The 21200-nt window shown below is 47.0% G+C and overlaps 1 long non-coding RNA gene across 2 annotated transcripts; it reads left to right on the plus strand.

Moving 5' to 3' along the window:
• The first annotated feature begins 6310 nt into the window (after positions 1-6310).
• On the plus strand, positions 6311-19426 carry LOC106892263. 2 transcript variants are annotated; one of them, XR_001412840.1, is made up of 6 exons: positions 6311-6410; positions 13842-13947; positions 16285-16450; positions 16740-16809; positions 18275-18463; positions 19268-19426. It is a non-coding gene; the product is annotated as an uncharacterized LOC106892263 (long non-coding RNA). The 2 variants fall into 2 exon arrangements; XR_001412841.1 differs by lacking the exon at positions 6311-6410 and having other exon boundaries at positions 13930-13996.
• The last annotated feature ends 1774 nt before the right edge of the window (positions 19427-21200 follow it).

Genomic DNA, 21200 nt, shown 5'->3' on the forward strand with positions numbered 1-21200 from the left:
TGTGCAGCATCAAATAGGAATTTTGCTGAAAGCTGAAAGCAAATGCCAAACCCCACTATCTTGTTCATTAATAAAACCCTTTTAATTTGGGGTGTAATTAGCTTACATCATGAACGTTTTCTAGATAAGCCTTTTCTAACAAACAGCTGAAAAGCAGTCGTATGGAAATGCTCATAATGGCGTGAAGCAAAGCTAAAGTGATTTTGCTATAAAGGCTTCTGACACAACTGCAGTTGTTCCCCATCAAATCAGAAAGTGTTTGCTTTTGCTGTGTGTGTCTGGATACGCCCCGTTATTGAAATCAGGATGTTGTGCTTTTCACTTTTGTCAATCCTTCTGTTTCCAATGTGCGTGAATCAGCGCTTCTGTTGAGTCCATCCGGGCTATTTTCTCTATTTCTGGTGCTAAAATGAAGCTGATCTGCTCTTGCTGTGTTTTTCTGCAGCTCTGACAAAGTAAGTTGTACAAACCCCCAACACCTTCCTGCTGTTACCAAGGGGTGGTCTCTGATACATCGGTTTGGCTGTTTGGAGGCAAACCCTAAAGCCTTTCTCAGCTACGTAAGGAGACCCTTTCGTTAGCTTTGATGATCTCTGAGCCAAAAGAGGGAGATGTTTTATTTTACAATGCCACAGAACTGCTTTGTCTTGTGCCTCCTGAGCCCACAGAGCACGGTGCTGGTGATCGGCTGGTTTTAAGGGGGGTTTGACATGGGTGTTGTGTCACCCCTTAATGCAGGGTAAGGATGGGACTGTACCAGGGCTGGCAATGAAAAGTGCTACGAACAGAAATCAGCTCAACGTTTGAAATCCCAGCAACAACTCAGGTCAGAAGTTTGTGGCTCCCTCCAAAAGGTTCATCTCGCTGGGGTCTGGATGGTCCCCCTCTGTGGGGACTGTTTATTTTGAGGAAGAGGAGGCTGAGGGGAGAACTCATCACTCTCGACAACTTGAAAGGATGTTGTAGAGAGGTTGGTGCTGGTCTCTTCTCACAGTTAATTAGTGATAGAACAAGAAGGAATGGCTTCAAGCTGCAACAGGGTAGGTTTAGACTGGACATTAGGAAGAAATTCTTCACTGGAATAGGCTGCCCAGGGAGGGGGTTGAGTCACCATCCCTGAATGTGTTTAAGAGTTGTTTAGATGTGGTGTTGGGGGATGCGGTGTAGGGGAGAACTTTGTAGAGTGGGGTAGATGGTTGGATTCAATGATCCCAAGGGTCTTTTCCAACCTAAATGATTCTCTGAGGGCAGGAGTCCCCATGGGGGTGGTAGCCCTTCTCCCTTCAAGGCCAGGCTGGATGGGGCTTGGAGCAACCTGGTCTGGTGGGAGGTGTCCCTGCCCAGGGCAGGGGGTTGGAACTGGATGATCTTTAAAATCCCTTCCAGCCCAAACCATTCTATGATTCTCCACTCCACACCTTCTGTTTGCTCCCTGGTTCCCACCAAACCTCTGCTCGTGCCCATGGCTTGTGGGAAGGACTGACCAACCTGGCTTCCTCCCCCCTCCCCAACCTCTGCAGAAGGGCTGGGAAAAGTAGGAAAAGGTGCCAAAACCTCACCAAGCAACGAGGAAACAGGAGCAGGTTGGGTCTTGGTGTCGCCCAGAGCTGGCTGTGCCAGGCCACCCCCACCACCCCGCTGACAGCCCCACGTTATCTCCCCTGCCATCCTTCCCACCGGCTCGTTTTGCTGGTGACTCAGTCTATTAAATGGGCGTCATGTTTTATTACAAACCTGAGCTGATTAATTACATGCTGTTAGGCAAAAAAAAAAAAAAAAAAAAAAAAAAAAGAGTTGAAAAAAAAAAAAAAAAAAAAAAAAAAAATTAAAGCAAGCAGGAGGTGGTGACGCAATGGAGGTGCCAACAGCGAAGTTGTCACTTCTGGAAAGGGAGAGAAAAGGATTAAAGAGCTGAATGTAACCAGAAGAGGTGAGTGGATCGGTCACGGGAGGCGTTGGGAAAGTGTGGTTGAGCACGGTGCCCACCCACCCACCCTGCCAGCCCCCCCTGGCAAGGCTGGAGAGATGCAGAGCTCCTTGTCCCTCTTAAAAAGTAGTCATTGCCATCTGTGCTAATTCCAGCAAAATTCCAGCAATGCTTTTTAGGAAAGATTCTGGAGTTTCTCTGAAGTGGTGAGTGGCCGGGCTGTCACGGGGGGATGCACACAACAAAGAGGGGGGTGTGGAAGCAGCAATGCCCCTCCAGCCCCCAGACTTCCTCCACCCAGCAGTAAAACAGGGGGAGGATGTGCCCACACCTCCTGGTTTTCCATCTGGATCTTGCAGCCTGATGAGAAAAGGGCAAAGCAGCCCTTGCTGGGGAGAGATGGAGAGTTCCTGGTGGGTCAGTGTCCCAGCTCTCACCCATGGGGAGAGGGGACGTGGCTCCATCCCTTTGTGCTGGGGAGAAGCCAGCACCAGCGAGGTGAGGAAAGCAGGGGAGGATGGTGACTGCCAGCCCTGCCTCTCAGGACACAAGCTGGGAACACCTCTTTTTCAAAAGGAGGCTCCATGAACCCAAAAAAAGCCAACCCCGTGGCCCTTTTTAAAACTTTTTGAAAACTTTGGGTCCAAGGCAAAGAGCGAGCGGGGTGGTTTCACGCCAGGAGCGTCAGTAGATGAGGGTGTGAGTCACTCCGTTGGCTCTCTGCAGAAGGGATGGCAGGAGGCACCACGCTGGGATTGCCCTGGGTGGCAGCTCACGCCCTTTGAAGCACCAACGAAGCCAATTTTTATTATTTTTTTTTTTTTTTTCTATACGTGTTTGTGGCTCGTGCTTGAATTCAAACGAACCCTGCTGCTTGTGTGTAAAACAGGGCATCTCTTTGGTGCTTGGGCTGGCAGATCTCTCTGTGGTAGCATTGCCCCTGGCTGGATGCTGGGTGCCCACCAAGCTGCTCAATCACCCTCTTCTTCAGCTGGACCAGGGGGGTAGGAGATAGAGGAAAGTCTCGTGGGTCAGGATAAGGGCAGGAAGATCACCCAGCAGTTACTGTGACAGCCAGTACAGGCTTGACTTGGGAAATTAATTTAATTTATTGCCAATTAACACCAGAGTAGGATAATGAGAAATAAAATCAAAGCTAAAACCACCTTCCCCTCCATCCCTCCCTTCTTCTTCTGAAGGCTCAACTTCACTCCCAAGTTCTCTACCTTCTCCCCTCGAGCAGAGCAGGGGAACAGGCAATAGGGGTTGTGGTCAGTTCATCACATGTTGTCTCTGCTGCTCCTTCCTCCTCTTCCCTTCCATGGAAGACAGTCCTCCATGAGCTTCTGCAACAGGAGTCCTTCCCAGGCAGTTCTTCACAAGCTGCTCCAGCGTGGGTCCTTTCCATGGGGTGCAGTCCTTCAGGACAAGGCTGCTCCAGCATGGGTCCCTCACAGGGTCACAAGTTCTGCCAGCAATCCTTCTCCAGGAGCCTGGGCTCCTCTCTCTACAGGTCCACCAGGAGCCTGCTCCAGTGTGGGTTTCCCATAGGGTGACAGTCTCCTTTGTGGCTCCAGCGTGGGGTCCTCTGCAAGCTGCAGGTGGATATGTGCTCCCCCATGGATCTCTGCGGGTTGCAGGTGGGTGTCTGTTCCACTGTGAACCTCCATGGTCTGCAGGGGAGGTTCTGGAGGAGGTCTGGAGGTCTGCAGGAGGAACCTGCATCACAAGGGGCTTCACCATGGGTTTCACCATACCCCCATCTGCTCCCACACCTGGAGGACCTTCTCCTCCTCCCCCTTCTTCACTGACCTTGGTGTGTGCAGGGTTGTTGCTCTCACTTATTCTCACTTCTCTCTCCAGCTACACGTGCCCACTTCCACAGCAACTTTTTCCCCTTCTTAAGTACGTTATCCCAGAGGTGCTACCACCATCCCTGATGGGCTTAGCATCTTTTAGCATTTGCTGATGCTGTTCAAATTCTTGCTGTGGCCCCGTGCTCTCTGGTAAGTGTCCCAGAGCCCTGGCTAAAACAGGAATGATAGAGATTTTGAACATATTATTAGTAAACCCGGGTGACTCATGGCTTTCAAAACAGCAGTATTGCTACTGCCTCGCTCACCGGGGAGCACAGGTTCTTCATAAGACAAGAGCAAGTGAGGAAAATGTACATCATCAGGGTGTCAGGTACATCCCTGGGCGGTACCACCACAGCCTGGTATTGACAGCAAAGCTTCAAAGCAATTTGAAAATCATCGGGTCAGGGAATATAGAACTAAAAAATGGTTACACGCTTCCTGGAGATGTTTTACTTCAGAAAATCAAATTTAAAAAAAAAAACAACCCAAAGTTTTTTTCAATAATGGAATTGAGTTGTCTTGTACCTCACCCTATAGCCCATCCTCTAGCTTTTTAATGCTTCAGCCCGCTCTTTTTAATGCTTTCACCTATCTTACCACTCAATAAATGATACTTTTACATAGAATTATAGGACAATTTAGCCTGGGAGGTGCCTTTGGGGGCCTTCTCAGGTCAGGGCCAGTTCTTCAACAGCTGAGAAGGCCCTCAGAGAACCCCTGCCTGTTGTTGAAAATGGGTCCTCACCAAACAGTCATCCTTTGGAAACCCCAATGAACCCAGGGATGGGGCAGAGGAGTGCCAGAGGTGTCTCTGCTGTTAGTGGAGGGGGTGGACTATGGAGGATGCAAAGTAGGAGGTTAGGGAGAGGGTTTGGGGCCCAACTGGCCCTTCTTTTACCTATCTGTATATAGAAAAAGTCCGTTTTCTGATAAATTATGGCAAACGAACAACCAGCTACTTGCTGGAAATAAGGGTGATTCCCAGCGAAAGCAAAACTCCATCCATCAGGGTGGTTCAGAAATTGAATTTTTAGTGGTGACCAGTGCGGGGCATAAGAATGGAGCATGAGGTCCAGCTTCAGCAGCCACGGCCAAAAACTCCACAAGAAAAGACACAGCATCAAAAAAGCAAGGTGAACGGCCAACATATGACCAGGAGGGGTCCAGAAGCCTTTTCAGCCAACAGAGGTACTGTATTTTTTATGAACTATCCAGCAGACCAGCATGGAGCTTGTGCTCCTGGAGAGAAATGAGACATGCAAAGGGCAAAGTCTGATGGATGTCCCTGGAAAACAGCGGGCAGCAGCTGCAGCAACTTTCCTCCTAAGGAGATGGGGGAGAAGAGGTAAAGACAGATAAATATTTCTATTATGCACTTAGAAAGAAGCAGGTTGGTATCTTCAAGCAGAATGAGAGAGGCCATACATTTTTAGCTGCTAAGTTATAAGCGAGGACATTAAAAATCTGTGTTAGACATAAATAGGTTTAAGTCTTGCTACGTACTCAGGAGGCCTGAAAGATCTCCCTAGGAGATAATTAGCCCACTCATCTTCATTTTGAATACATCCTGGTGTACCAGGGAAGTTCCTGAAGCCTGACAGAGCATTAGCATTAAGCTGCTGTTAAAAAGGCATAGAGATGAGCCTGGTAGTTGTAGGACATTTAGTCTGACATCAGCACAAGGCGAACTGGTGAGGCTGCTGTAGAGGAGCTGGGAAGGAAGCTGAGCCTGGGACAAGGGGGAGAAGAAAGGTATCATTTTAAGGTTTGTCACTGTTTGTCACTACCTGAATCTATTTTAATTGGTTACAAATTAAAATGTTTTCCCCCCAGTCAAGCCTGGTTTGCCTGTGATGGTAGCTGTCAAGGGAGATCCCTGTCCTTACCTTGACACAAGACCTTTTTCACCCCATTTTTTGAGATGCTGGAGCGAGGGGCTGGGTGGGAGCTGGGCTGTTTGTGAAGGCACGGAGTCCACAGGAAGCAAAGAGAAAATGCATTAGTTAATTTAAAAAAGGGATGATGAATAAAGCTAATAAATAAAGGGTAAGGAGGCCAATCATGGGGATATATCCTTGCCCCTCCCAGGAGCTCCCTTGCCATCACTTCCAGCCTGTCCTTGGATGCTGTAGGTCGGGGGTCTGATGCCATCCCAGGCTATTCCAAAACTTGAAAATAAATGCTATTGGCAGATTGATTTATTTTTTTTTTTTCCTTACAGGTATTTTCACCCTCGTACACCTCTACTAGTTCAAAAAGCCCAAGCAGTTTCTCTCCGAAGTATTGATTTTTAATCTTGTTTGCCCTTCATGTTCGATTTAGCCAAAGAGAAGGAGCTCTTGTAGGAGCGTGCAACGGTTGGCGTGTTGGGATCCATCCCCTCTGGAGCTTAACTACAAACACCAGGCTTTCCAGGGAGCTGCTGCTGCTAAAGTCTGCCGGAATCCAAGAAAAAGCTGAGCTCTATTTTCCAAAAATATCCACTAGAGGGTACTCAATGACCTCCCAGTGAAGGCAGGTTGGGCTCCGAGCGACTGGAAGAGGAGGAGAGGAGAGCCCAAAGAAAATGTCATGGAGGGTTGCGTTAACTAATGGCAAAGCACAACGCCGGACCAGAAAGCACAGTAAGGTGGATTTTGGGGTGGGAGGGGGGGGGAAGAAATGTTGGAATGAACTTAAATCCAGCAGGAGCATCTCTGTACCACAGCTCCAGAGAGCACTGGAAAGGGGGCAATGGGAAGAGGGGGTTTGGTGGCCCTTTGCTGGGAAGCGGAGTGGGGAACGGGAGCCCACGTCCAGCCCGACTGTGGGATGGGACTGGGGGGCTGGCCAGGACCCCCATTCACACCCCCACGACAGCACCCCGCTGGTCTGGCTCCCTTTTTGCCCTGGGTATTTTTGTCCAACCTGCAAGGAGAGAAGCTTTGGGGGTGACCCCTGTGCTCACTGGTTTGATACAACTGAGTTTTTTCTGGAAAACATGCTTTTCTTTTTTTTTTTTTTGGTTGGGCTCCGAGAGACTGGGAGAGAAGAGGAGAGCCCAAAGAAAATGTCACGGAGGGTTCCATTAACATTGGCAAAGCACAACGCCGGACCAGAAAGCACAGTAAGGTGGGTATTGGGGGGGAAGAAATGTGGGAATTAGCTTAAATCCAGCAGGAGCATCTCTGTACCACAGCTCCAGAGAGCACTGGAAAGGGGGCAATGGGAAGAGGGGGTTTGGTGGCCCTTTGCTGGGAAGCGGAGTGGGGAACGGGAGCCCACGTCCAGCCAGACTATGGGATGGGACTGGGGGGCTGGCCAGGACCCCGATTCACACCCCCACGACAGCACCCCGCTGGTCTGGCTCCCTTTTTGCCCTGGGTATTTTTGTCCAACCTGCAAGGAGAGAAGCTTTGGGGGTGACCCCTGTGCTCACTGGTTTGATACAACTGAGTTTTTTCTGGAAAACATGCTTTTCTTTTTTTTTTTTTTTTAAGACCTAATCTCAGGTATTGAGGTATTAAAAAAACCCCCACAACTCATCTCATAAAACAACAACAGCGATTGCTGTTCCACAGCCATTTATTTTATTGTGCTAATCAAATGGGATCATTTTAAACGGGCAGCAAATGACTGTCCTTTGTAGGCAGGCTAGAAAATGAGGTGATTTTACCATGCAGATAAGTCACAAACACTCACAGAGGCTTTATAAACCCAGCAAATCCACTAATCATAAATTTCTGTTCCTATTATTATGCCAGGCTTTTATTTCCCCATTAAACGCTGCAAAGGGCATGTAAAATGCTGGGCATGGTCTCAGAAAGGCTGGCCCTGCAAGGATAAGCCATTCATCTTTTGCCTTCTGCTTTCAAAAAAAATCAATAATAAGCATCTCATTTCAGGCTTGAAAGAGGAGAATTTTTACTATCCAGCAGGACATCTGAGTTATTGACCTTGAACGCTAATCAGTGTGTTTGAATGTTCTCACCAGGTTTAGAGCCGAGGCTAAAAAAAAAAAAAACCTAATTAAATCAGCAGGGGGCACGATTTCTTCAAAATATCCCAGGATTACCCAGCCCTGTGCTGGGTTTTCTTCCTCACACAGCTCAGGGCTGCCCACCAATACCCTTTTTAAAGATCTAAAGTTTTTTCCCAGTTAACCTGTTCAGCCCCTGAGCTGCCCCATGGGGAATCCTCAGGTGTTATCGACGTAGTTTGGGGTCCTACAAAGGGACCCTCTGCCCCACCGGTGGGTCAGTCCTGCAAGGTGTCGCTTTAATCCTCCTGGAGTCCTCTCTTTTCTTCTTTTCCTGGGTGTCCCAATTTCCCAGGGACAGCCCAAGCCTCAGCTTCTTTGCCGTTAACCTGGGGTATTGTTGAAGAAGTGTGGAATCACATCTTCCAGTAGCCACAGGTCATGGGCACCAAGCCCCAAAGGCCCTGGTGGGCGGCGAGAGACTTGCCTGCACCCCCAAAATCCTTCTGAGCAATCACCAAAGGGGAAGGCAATACTGAGATGAACATAGACCGGCATTCTAGGAGAAGCAGGTGTCACTTTGGGAGGCAGCAGGAAGAAAATGTGGGGGTTATTACATCAACATTGGAATTGCCACACCAGGAGGCATCCTAGAGAAGACCAGGGAATGGTCCACCCAGCCCAGTGCCCTGGCTCTGCCAGGAGACCATATGTCTGATGAATAAAAGAAGGTTTAGGGTATCCAGTGGTGCCTTATAACCATGAGTGGCTTTAGTCAAAGAAAGGCTGTAGTAGGGAGGTGAGCAAACATTTTTGGTCATCGTCCTCCCAGTTGAGTCACAGAACATAGAATTGCCCAGGTTGGAAGGGACCTTTCAGATCATCGAGTCCAACCATCAACCCAACACTGAAAACCACCATCACTAAGCCATGTCTCTAAGCACTATGTCTGCCCGTCTTTTAAATACCTCCAGGGATGGTGCCACCCCCACTTCCCTGGGCAGCCCATCCCAAGGCTGAATAACCCTTTCAGTGTAAAAATTTATCCTAATATCCAATCTGAACCTTCCTTGGTGCCACTTGAGGCCATTTCTTCTTGTTCTATCTCCTGTGACTTAGAAGAGACCGACCGCCCCTGGCTACACCCTCCTTTCAGGGAGTTGCAGAGAGCGAGAAGGTTCCCCCTCAGCCTCCTTCATACCAGGTGTTGAATCTTGAGAAGCTCAGGTTCTTGGTCCTGTTTTTTCCCTCTGAAAACTTACTTTCAAAGGCTGGGCACTCAAGCTGTCTGGCATTACAAGCAAAAAAGAGGGATGAATTCCTGAAAAAATTGACTCTTCCACTTCCTAATTAGCAAACCCCAATTAATAGCTGTGAGTAGCTTTAGGGCTATGTTTTGTTTCCTTCACAGACAGACTTATGGAAAGGCTTTACCTGCTCCCAGTACAGGTGCTATGTCTCTGCCAGAGCCTCCTGTGAGGAAGACACCGGTGGGGAGGGTACCTGTGGGGGCTGGGGGTGACAGTGGCAAAAAACCAGGTGCTGGTTATGAGCACAGATGAGGGAACACTGTAAATACTTTCTTAAGGAAAGCTTTTAAATGCTAAAATTCTGAGGGAATATCCTCCAGTGGCTTCTCTAGGAATTATTTTTTTTTTCCCCCATATTTAACTTGTTCCCGATGATGTCCCATTGCAAACCCTCTGCTTGAATACACCTGCACAAGGACAAAGCAGAGGTATAGTCAAGGGTAACTGGAGGTGAATGGATTTTATCCACTTTCAGCTCAGGACAATGCAATTTCCCACTTCTCCAGCTGGGTAAACTTGCCATTTCTTTCTCAGTTACACCCCCAGCTGCTTCTCATTGCTTTCACCTGCAGAATAGGCAGGACAAAAGCAACAGGAGGTGGAGATGGAGAGCAGTGGGGTCTGAGTGCCCACAGGGATACAGAGAGAGGAGAAAAGAAGGGGAGATGTCCTCCTTTATTTTTAATATTTCGTCTTGGATACCTGATCTGAAGGTTTATTTTCATGATGAATTCTTCTCCAGACTCCGCCTTAGCTTCTCGGTAAGTTCAAGTTCACCTACAAGCTTTGATCATTAGAGAAAGGGGTTTTTTCTCCTTGGCATCAAGGATCGTGTGTAGATTTAGGGGCTTTGGTCAGCTGTGCTCGTTTGGGCTTGTTATAAAAGTTGGCAATTGAGACAGAACTGTGTGAGTAAATCAAAGTTCAGAACACAGCGTAACCCTAAATATGTGGTTTATAAAGCAACACGTTAGTTATTTTAATAATTACATGGCGTCTCTTTGTTTCATCCAAATGCCTGTTTCATCCAAATGCCCTGCCTTCGCTTCAGTGCCTCTAATTAGGTGCGTTTGATTGAGCTGTTGGTAACCTCTCACGTGCATCTCCTCCATCCTGGCTTTTTGTTAGCTCAAAAAAAAAGGGGGGGTTGTAAAAGGCCAGTTTGGGCTTTGTTTCATGAGGCTGAGCCACGGTTTCTATTCATGTGCAATGGGGAGGAGATCTGCACACCCAGGTAGACCTTCCAGAAGATGAAGTGCTGCAGCTTTCCTGCTTCCCTGGTGAATATGCAGGTGTGGATTAAGGACCACCCACCTTCTTCTCATCTCAGGGATAAATCACACCCTCTGAAGCGGGTACATGTTTCTAGGGCTTCCAGTTGCTAGATAACCTTGGTGATGCATTTAAAGTGATTTATTAAATGCAGAGGGGGGAAATAAAAATAAAATAAAAAAAACAAGCAACTGTTTTCCACTTGAGAAATATTTTCTAACCATTTCTGGTGAAAAGGTAGAGGTGATAGGAGCCAGGCTGCAAAAAAATGGTAATTCTTTTTCTCCCCAGTCCCCAAAATCAATGGACAATCCTGGAGAGTTGCACACTCTCATTCTGCACACACGCGTGCCAAGGACTTCCTTGGTCTGGACATGTAGGTCTCTACATCTCCTACTGCAGGCTCAGCAGAGGGGTCTTCTGCCCACCCCCAGCCCCTCTGAGACCTTGTTTCACACACATGTCAAATGGGTCGACTGGGCTGGATTGCTCATTAATGTGGCGTGAGCCAACAGAAGAAGCAGTGGCCACTGGAAGGGTTAATGGTCCCAAGATGGTGTGACCAAAACTGGCTAAAATGTTTGAAATGCAGGAGGCTCACTGATTTGTTAAGTGGCATTTTCTCACTTCTCCATCCCAGTCCTCTCCGTGTTTTGCTGAGGGCACCTAGATGAGAGCCTGCTGTTGGATTATAACCCCAAAGGTTGTCCACCTCTTCTCCAAAATGATCAGATTTAACTGAGATGTGAACAAGGGGAGAAGACAGCTTGGCTTATTTTTTTAAAGACTTTTTATCTCATACTGAGAGCAGCCAATTTCCTCTGTCATCTTGCTTCCCAGATGCCTTCTTTTTCCACTTTCTCCTGGAGTTTCCCTTGTCCAGGAAAGACTGATTTACCTAAAAAAAAATATGCTGTCCTCTGCAAATTGTTACATCTCTGGCCTGCAATTTTGAGGTCTCTAAATGTGTTTTAAAATGGTTGCTAGGTTTGCTTTTTTCCAGCCTCTCATTTCAGTGTCTGCTTTTACTGAGAGTTTGCTCTTTTGGATGTTTTAGTTGGGTTTGGTTTTCCCCTTGCAAAGACCTGAAGAAATCTCCTGTATGTAGCCCCTGCTCTTTAGCCAGACTTGAAACAGGTGTGGGATGTGTGAGTGGATCTAGACACTCTTGGAAGTCTCTGTGGCTTAGATCATGTGAACCACTTCCCCTTTTATTATTTATTTAGCAAAATTTAGTGGCGTTATTTGGTTTTCAATGTGTCAACGTGTTTCCATCAATCATAGAATCAATAATTCAATCATAGAATTATGGAATGGTTTGGGTTGGAAGGGACCTTAAAGATCATTTTTATTTATTTAGCAAAATTTAGTGTCATCATTTGGTTTTCAATGTGTTGACGTATTTGCAGGTAAATCATAGAATCATGGAATGGTTTGGGTTGGAAGGGACCTTAAAGATCATCCAGTTCCAACCCCCTGCCCTGGGCAGGGACACCTCCCACCAGACCAGGTTGCTCCAAGGCCCATCCAGCCTGGCCTTGAACCCCTCCAGGGATGGGGCAGCCACAGCTTCTCTGGGCAACCTGTTTCAGTGCCATAAATGCTGTGTACAAGATGATCATCACGTGAAATATTAATGAACGTAGGGACTGGGAGAGAAAATACGCATCAGGGCTTGCAAATCTGCTGGGTACCAGTCCTTGGCATATATAAATCTACATCTATACACACATATATAAAACACTGTATAACCCGGCTATCCTCCAAAAGAGGGATGCTGCATCCAAGCTGTCCATGGGGAGCAGATTATCCAGGCTCCTTCCATGCTTATTGGGGAGAATATGCACTGGTCCTGGCTCCAAGGAGCTCATCTTGCCATCACAGGGCTCATACCTTCCTCCCATCACTTGCAGGTATCATCCCTGTCTGCAATTCCTTCATCCAAGCCACCAGTTTGGCAGCAGGGACCAAGAGCTCTGGGAGCTGGAAACCAAGAGGAGAAGCAATCTCTGGCCTGCAATTTTGAGGTCTCTAAATGTGTTTTAAAATGGTTGCTAGGTTTGCTTTTTTCCAGCCTCTCATTTCAGTGTCTGCTTTTACTGAGAGTTTGCTCTTTTGGATGTTTTGGTTGGGTTTGGTTTTCCCCTTGCAGAGACCTGAAGAAATCTCCTCTATGTAGCCCCTGCTCTTTAGCCAGACTTGAAACAGGTGTGGGATGTGTGGGTGGATCTAGACACTCTTGGAAGTCTCTGTGGCTTAGATCATGTGAACCACTTCCCCTTTTTTTATTTATTTAGCAAAATTTAGTGTCATCATTTGGTTTTCAATGTGTTGACGTATTTGCAGGTAAATCATAGAATCATGGAATGGTTTGGGTTGGAAGGGACCTTAAAGATCATCCAGTTCCAACCCCCTGCCCTGGGCAGGGACACCTCCCACCAGACCAGGTTGCTCCAAGGCCCATCCAGCCTGGCCTTGAACCCCTCCAGGGATGGGGCAGCCACAGCTTCTCTGGGCAACCTGTTTCAGTGCCATAAATGCTGTGTACAAGATGATCATCACGTGAAATATTAATGAACGTAGGGACTGGGAGAGAAAATACGCATCAGGGCTTGCAAATCTGCTGGGTACCAGTCCTTGGCATATATAAATCTACATCTATACACACATATATAAAACACTGTATAACCCGGCTATCCTCCAAAAGAGGGATGCTGCATCCAAGCTGTCCATGGGGAGCAGATTATCCAGGCTCCTTCCATGCTTATTGGGGAGAATATGCACTGGTCCTGGCTCCAAGGAGCTCATCTTGCCATCACAGGGCTCATACCTTCCTCCCATCACTTGCAGGTATCATCCCTGTCTGCAATTCCTTCATCCAAGCCACCAGTTTGGCAGCAGGGACCAAGAGCTCTGGGAGCTGGAAACCAAGAGGAGAAGCAGCACGTTGGGAAGGAGAGTTGGGTGGGCTGAGTCTCATGGGGGGCTCCTTTTGGTTTTGGAGCCCTGCGGGAGAACCTCAGGTATATTTTGTCCCGTTTTTAAAAACTGGGGCTGTTGAGCTGGCACTCAACTTATCACACACACCCGTTGGGCTAAATTTCTGAAGCAAAACGAGTGATATTGCAGCAGAGATGGGTTTCTGGCTTTACTAGATTATGTCGTCATATTGATGTATGGACGCCCAGGAACACATCTGTCTTGATTTACTCATTGCAAGTGGGCAACGCTCCCTTTGTTTTCCAACTTCTCAGCAATGCAGGCCATTAATTAAAATGTATGGCTCTCTCAAGTGCTATTTTAATTGCATTTCAATTCCAACCTAAAGGGCCGGCAAACAATAAAGCTGGGCATTATGTACCCTTTGAAATGCTGAGAGACTTGGGGGGAGCAGACAACTGCTGCAATCAATTTGCTCTCCCACGCTGCTCAGTTCCTGAGCGTGCCATTTGTTTGACTAATGGATGCTATTTTTTTTGTGTGTAAAAATCAACAATTTTAATATTGTTTTCCAGCAGAAACGATTTGTGCCTCGCTTGCGGATTAAGGAGAAAGTTCTTCAGCATCTCTCCGGAGTGCTGGTGAAACCATCTGCCAGAGCAGCCTCTCCTGAACTGGAAGGTCAGTCAATAACAGAGTAGAGGTTCATACCTCAAGCTCCCAAAACCTGGTAAGACCATTAATACCTTCGCTTTAGTGTTTGACTCCCTGGCATCAAAACCCATGGTCCTCCTGCCCCCTGCACCCCAGGACCCACCACAGAGTGGACATCTCTGCAGGGAGGTGAGAAGCCCCAGAGCTGAGTAGTGAGACCTGGATGTCATGGTCATCTCATGTGCCCTCTTCCATGGGGATCTCCTGTCCAAGCAGCTTGTCTTATTACCGCTCGGTGCTTATCAGCAGAGCTTTAAATTTCCCTTCCTTGATCAACACTGTCTTATCAGGGTTATCTCTTGATAGAGAGATTAAGTAATTATGTTGTGGTCGAGCAGCTGTGTCCTGCTCCTGGACACCACTGACTCCCTCAGAAACACCTCCCGTCAGCATTTCTTCCCACGCGACACTTTTCTGTCTTTGGAGGAAAATCAGAGGGAAATTGTGGGACTGAAAGCTCTTCTAAGTCCCCATTAATCTTCTTACTAGACTTGCTGAAAATATATATATTTAAAACACAGGAAAAGCTTTCCAATAAGGAAGGGCTACTTCTTGTTTTCTGTGCCCATTGCTTCTCCAGCCCCACTCCTTTTGACTTGGCTGCCTATTTCATCCCTCATTTCATAAAATTTGTTCCAATCTGACCCCTGTTTTTGTCTGATGGCAAAGCTTGTCCCCATCACTGGAGGGAGCCTTCCTGACTTAGGCAGTAGTAGACTCTTGAAACGTTGAGATTTCCTCTCCCTTTTTTCATCAAGATGAGCAAAAATCAGCTAATACAGAGAAAAGCATGTCTAATACTTGCTAGAGAGTCCGAATTTGTCTCGTATTCCTTTAAATATTTTAATCAGACGAGTGGGAGGGAGCAGCCTGGTCTCATTAATCGGAACACTGACAATGTTCATGGATAAGCTCCTGAGGGAAGAATTGCGGGATGTGGGTTATTTTCGGCAGCATTTGCCTGTCTATGCAGAACTGAAAATGCTTGTGATCTGCAACGGTTGACAAATAAAAATTTGAGCAATTACGTGAAGCCAAGGGGACCTATTCTGTGCTGAATTACAAATCACGCCACATGGACGGGTCCGAGGGAGCAATTGCACTGGCTGATGAAAGTCCAGACAAGTCTAATTACTTAACAATGACATCAAACCCAACTTTTTATCTCCCCTCAGACCCACATGAATATGAGGAAGGGAAAATCTTGAAATGTTTAATGCATCATCAAGCACCACCCACCACACCAGGTTGCTCCAAGCCCCATCCAGCCTGACCTCCAGGGATGGGGCAGCCACAGCTTCTCTGGGCAACCTGGGCCAGGCTCTCACCACCCTCACAGCAAAGAAGTTCTTCCCCAGATCCCATCTCAATCTCCCCTCTTTCAGTTTAAAACTGTTCCCCCTTGTCCTATGGCTCCCCTCACTGAGTCCCTCCCCATCTCTCCTGGACCCCCTTCAGGGACTGGAAAGGGCTCGAAGGTCTCCCCAGAGATTCTCTTCTCCAGGCTCGACGAGGCCCTGGGCAACCTGGTCTAGTTGAGAGTGTCCCTGCTGACTGCGAGGAGGTCAGACTAGATGACCTTTGGAGGTCCCTTCCAGCCTTGACAACTCTATGACTCTAAAAGCAGAAGCCATGGTCTGCAGTGGCAAAAAGATATATTAAACTGTTGCTTTGGAGACACCTTGATACCGCGGTTGTGACCGTGAAATCAAGCTGAGGTTTTGGAAGAGAAGGACACGGTAGAAGGATGAGAAGACTCCGTGGGCTGTGATTTATTTATTTGAACTTTATTCATTTATTTGAACTTACCCCCGAAGAGAACTAATATCCCATCGAATAATGGCCCACCTACGCTTATCCCAGCTCCATCTAATACTATGGTTTAGAGAACAAAGGCAACATCTTAAAGGGCATTTTGTTACTGTTGCTCTAATGGATTTAAAAAATTCCATGAAAGAGGTCAGAGACACTGCCTGTGAATACAATTCTGCAGGTTTACTTCAGCAGCTCTACAAATCAGTTAGTGATGTAATTGCAGAGCCAGCAAGTTGGAGTCCGTGTTAAAATAATGGTAATATTTATTCTGAAAAAAAACCCAAACCCTAAAGACACGTTTTGTCAAGGTATTGATTATGAAATGCGTGTTGTTTTTATACAAGCTGTATTAAGGGATAAATTTTGAAACACCTGGAAGGGAAAAAAAGCTGTGATTATCTCTAGTGGCAGCTAAAGCACACCCTAAGGGAAGAGAGAAAAAGTGAAATGGGACACTTGCTGCTATTGTATTTCTCTTTTTTTTCTCAGCATAACAAAGCAACATAAACAAATCAGCAGCTGGGCTCCTTCCCCTCTCCTCCCTCCACAGAAAGTAAGCAGATCTTTTCCCAACTAGCAGGAAGATGATGTGAAATAATTATGATGTCTGCAATCGAGGAACGAGGGAAAAAACCCCACCAATTACCACAGCAAGGTATTTCATGTGTTGTCTTTTTGGGGAAACTTTACATTTTTAGATAATGTTGCCTAATTGGAACCTGGCTGTCACTGAGCAGCTCTGCACAGAAAAGTAAATACTAAAGGCAACACAATGTCCTGGTGTCCCAGGGTGAGAGGACCCAACAGCCAGGGTGGGAAGGTGTTTCTGCGAAGCTGAGGGTCACAGAGCTGTGACGTGGCACCACTCTGGTGCTTTGCTCATTTCAGGGTTGCCTTTTTCCATTTGTCCTTCCATTACTCCTCATAAAAATTTATCTTTGCAGAGAGATGGCGATGCGCTCCAGGTCTCCGGTGATGCCCTGCTGCAGCCAAACCTCCTGCCTTGGCACAAAGGTGAGCTTTAGTATCTCCTTCTCTGGAGACATTCCAAACCCACCTGGACACGTTCCTGTGGGACCTGCTCTGGGTGACCCTGCTCTGGCATGGGGTTGGACTGGATGATCTCCAGAGGTCCCTTCCAACCCCATAGCATTCTGTGATTCCGTGTCATTCTGTGATTCCGTGTCATTCTGTGCATGTAGAGATGCATTTCAGGGCAGAAATGTGTTTCTATGATGAGGAGAGCTCACGTGGGTCAATCGTGCCAGCAACACACCCTGCACTTGAGCCAGCAGTGTGCCCAGGTGCCCAAGAAGTCCAATGGCATCCTGGCCTGTATCAGGACCAGCGTGGCCAGCAGGAGCAGGGCAGTGATGGTGCCTCTGGACTGGGCACTGGTGAGGCCTCACCTCGAGGGCTGTGTCCAGTTTTGGGCCCCTCACTACAGGAAGGACATTGAGCTGCTGGAACATGTCCAGAGGAGAGCCACCAAGCTGGTGAGGGGTCTGGAGAACAAGTCCTATGAGGAGAGGCTGAGGGAACTGGGCTGTTTAGTTTGGAGAAGAGGAGGCTGAGGGGAGACCTCATTGCCCTCTACAACTCCCTGAAAGGAGGGTGTAGAGAGGCAGGTGTTGGCCTCTTCTCCCAAAGGAATAATGACAGGACCAGAGGGAATGGTCTGAAGTTGGGGCAGGGGAGGTTTAGATTATATTTTAGGAAGAATTACTTTCCTGAGAGGGTGGTCAGGCACTGGAACAGCCTGCCCAGGAAGGTGGTGGAGTCACCATCCCTGGAGGTATTCAAGAAACGTGGAGATGTGGCTCTTCAGGGCATGCTCTAGTACCTGGGATTGTTGGGTTGTGTCTGTCTGTGGTTGTGGTTTTGCTTGTTTGTTTGTTTTGGGGTTTTTTTGGGTTGTTTTGGTGTTTTTTTGTGGTTGGACTTGGCAATCTCTAAGGTCCCTTCCAACCATGAAGATTCTGTGATGCTGATTTGTTTCCACGAGGAGCTAACGGGCAGGGAAAGGTGCCTTGGGGCTGGCATCCCAGGGGTTAATGGCACACAAACACCTTCCCGGTGTTTTAAATCCCTGTTCCCAGCTGGATTTAAATCCCAGGAAGGAGCTTTCAGCAGCAGTGCTGAGGGAGCAATAACAAACGATTCTATTAGTATTAATGCAGTCGGCTGGTGCTATTTATAATGTAAATATCATCTGAGTATGGAAAGTGCCCCATTGGCAGAACAGAGGTAAAAATTTCCATTCATCATGTTTTAAAACAGCCTAATCACACAATATGTACTTAGTAACCATAAATGAAAGGTTTTTTTAACATAAAGATGATTAATAATGGGCAGGTATGTCTCATGTATTTTCCTACCGGTGGAAAACATAAATATTTTGGCCCAAACATAAAAGCTGTGGTTTTTACAGTGAAGTGTTTACATTAATCTACCAAGTAATTTCTTTTTATTCCTGCAGGGAATTGGGGCCTTTAAAAGCACATGTAGGAAATGTGATTATATCTCATTTGGCTGAAGAATGAAACGTACTGCAAGAGCTACACACACACACTTCTGTTCTCGTGCCATCGTTGCCCACAGGCCCAGGGCTTTGAACCACACCACCCTGAGACCCCACGTCAAGAAGGACAGGGAACTGCAGGAGAAGGTACAGCAGAGGCTACAAAGATGATGAGGGAACTAGAACATCTCTCCTATGCGGAGAGGCGGCGGGACTTCTGTCTTTTAGTCCAGAGAAGAGAAGGCTGAGGGGGGATCTGATCAACACAGATAAATACTTCAAGGATGGGTGTCAGGAGGATGGGGCCAGGCTTTTTTCAGTGGTGCCCAGGGACAGGACAAGAGGGAACGGGCATAAACTGGAACATAAGAAGTTCCACCTAAACACAAGGAGGAACTTCTTTGCTGTGAGGGTGGCAGAGCCCTGGCAGAGGCTGCCCAGAGAGGTGGTGGAGTCTCCTTCTCTGGAGACATTCAAGCCCCACTGTGGGACCTGCTCTGGGTGACCCTGCTGTGGCAGGGGGTTGGACTGGATGATCTCCAGAGGTCCCTTCCAACCCCATGTGATTCTGGGAGACAGGAGATCTCACCAGCACCTCCGACACCAGCACCATTTTGGTCAGGGATGCTCAGCTGGTTTTATTACATAGAGGATGCTCTTCCAGTGTAGCCAAGTGGAGGAGCAGCCAGAAGGTGAAGGAAAGACCTTTTTTTTTTTTTTTGGATGCAACACATACTAAAATCTGGTGAGATAATAAAAAGTATCTCCCTCTTGAAACCTTTGTGGGTTTTGAACGTAGGATGAGTCTTTGGGCTTCATGGCATTCAGTGAAAGCCATGGAAAAGTCTTTCTTGCTCTTTGAATTCGATGTTAGCAGCACTGCTGGAAAATGCACCTTTTTCTTACCTCAACAGTTATTTGCCTTTTTTTCTTTTTTGTTGGCCTCTCCAGATTAAAGCAGATCATCATCATCTTCATCATCATCGTCACATGTGTTCGTGCAGGCAAGAGAACAACTCATCTCTGAATTTTGAGTGGGGTCAGCGCTCTTTCCACAACCTGAGACCCTCCAAAATTTTGCCTGGACTGAGATGACCACCCCCCCACATACCCCCTGGGCAAGCTCAGCAGGGTCTCAGCCGCTTGCCTCCCAACCAGCTTAACCAGTAAGCAGATTATGGGTGGGCTTGGAGAGTCTCTGATTGCTTAACCCAAGGAGAGCCTCTCTGGATTTGACACTCCAGGCCCCACGTTGATGTGGGAGACCCCAGGGACCACCACATCCTTGATGAGACGGTGCTCGACCATCATCTGCCAGAGCAGATGGTTAAGAGGGAAAAGTCCCACGTCATTAGTGTGCCAGCTGGCTCAGAAATGATGAAAGCCACTCTAAACCCACACGTGTTTCATCATCACTCATGGTAGAGAGGAAAAGGCAGGTGAACCATGTACCTGTCAGCAAATAATTCACCCCAACTTGTGTGTATGAGGAAATGCCTGTTGAATGCAAAGATGTTTTTTTCAGCAGCAAGAATGACGTTCAAAACACCATGCAAAATCTATTTTATTTTTTTTTTAGGATAGGTGATATTAATTTTTTAATTCTGTTTTAACTATATTTATTTTTTAGCCTGGGTGACAGCACTAGGATGACTAGAAGTAGTTTTAGCAGGAAGGCAAGCTTTGGGTGACCTCTCTTGTCCTCTTGCAGGCATCCAGTCACCTTCTCAGAGGGGTAATGCGAATTCAAGACGAGCGACGCACCGAGAAGGCACAGGCAGTGATATTTCACTTCCCAAGTCAGCATCATCATTTATGGAAAACTTTATGAAGGGAGTTGGCCAGTGGAGAAGAAGCCACTTGCTCCATTGCTTGATCCACCCTCCCAACACCCACAGCGGGTGAAACACCGTTTGAGCAGAAAGGTTTGTGAGCATTGTCCATCTAAATGGGGGTGTTTGGTGGTTGTTTTTTTTTTTTCCCCTATGATCTTGTGTCAACAAAGACCTGATTATGTTCTTACCTGATCTCTGTTTAGCAGGAAACATTTTTAAAGGTTATGGTTGCTGGTGCCGGTGTTATTTCTGCTGAGCACTGTGCCTCTCCTGCTGCTGCACCCCCAGCAATCTCCCCAAAAAGAAGGTCATTCCCTGATTGTTTCTAGTTCGGTAATTAACTGTGGTAACAAGCCATGGACCACGGTGGTATTTACAGAGGTAGTCAGAAGGAGGAGATTAATTAAAGGTCATTTTGACCTTAGTGCTTTATTATTCCCTAATATTAGATATTTATGCCCTTACTTAGACCGCCTTGGGTTTATTTGATGGAGAGAATGATACAGGGGGCCTATTCATGAACAGTCTTTGAGACACATACACATCAGTTAAAACAAATATTGAATATTTTCTGAACTTACATTTTTTGTGACCGATGTAATGTAAACCTGCAGCTTTGGAGAAAGAGCTGCTTCCCCGGAGAAACCACCCCTGGGGAGGCAGGAGCCTCCTGTAAACTCCTTTACAACCCATCTACAACTTGTTTAATATGGCATTTATTTATTTTTTTTAAATGCATGTGCTAAGTATTTCACTCTGCCTATCACTATTAATCTGCATTCCAGCTTGTCTTTAATCAATTTCTAGGCAAAGTAGGGATGAAAACGGGATTTTACCTACCCCTGATGAAAGCATCTGCCAAGGAACAGGAAAGAAATAAGCGCAAGAGACTTGTTAATAAACCAGTAAAAACATCCAGAGACGCAGCTTTACAGCCAGGGAGCCTGATTAAACCATCTGCTTTTAAAATTGATTTCCTTTAGCAACTGGCTTAAGCGCTGGGGCATCCCTGCTTTTCCCTAGAAACTGCTAAAGCTTTGGGGGATGTT

The sequence above is a fragment of the Calidris pugnax genome, unplaced genomic scaffold (assembly GCF_001431845.1).
Source record: "Calidris pugnax isolate Ruff unplaced genomic scaffold, ASM143184v1 scaffold132, whole genome shotgun sequence".
NCBI lineage: Eukaryota > Metazoa > Chordata > Aves > Charadriiformes > Scolopacidae > Calidris > Calidris pugnax.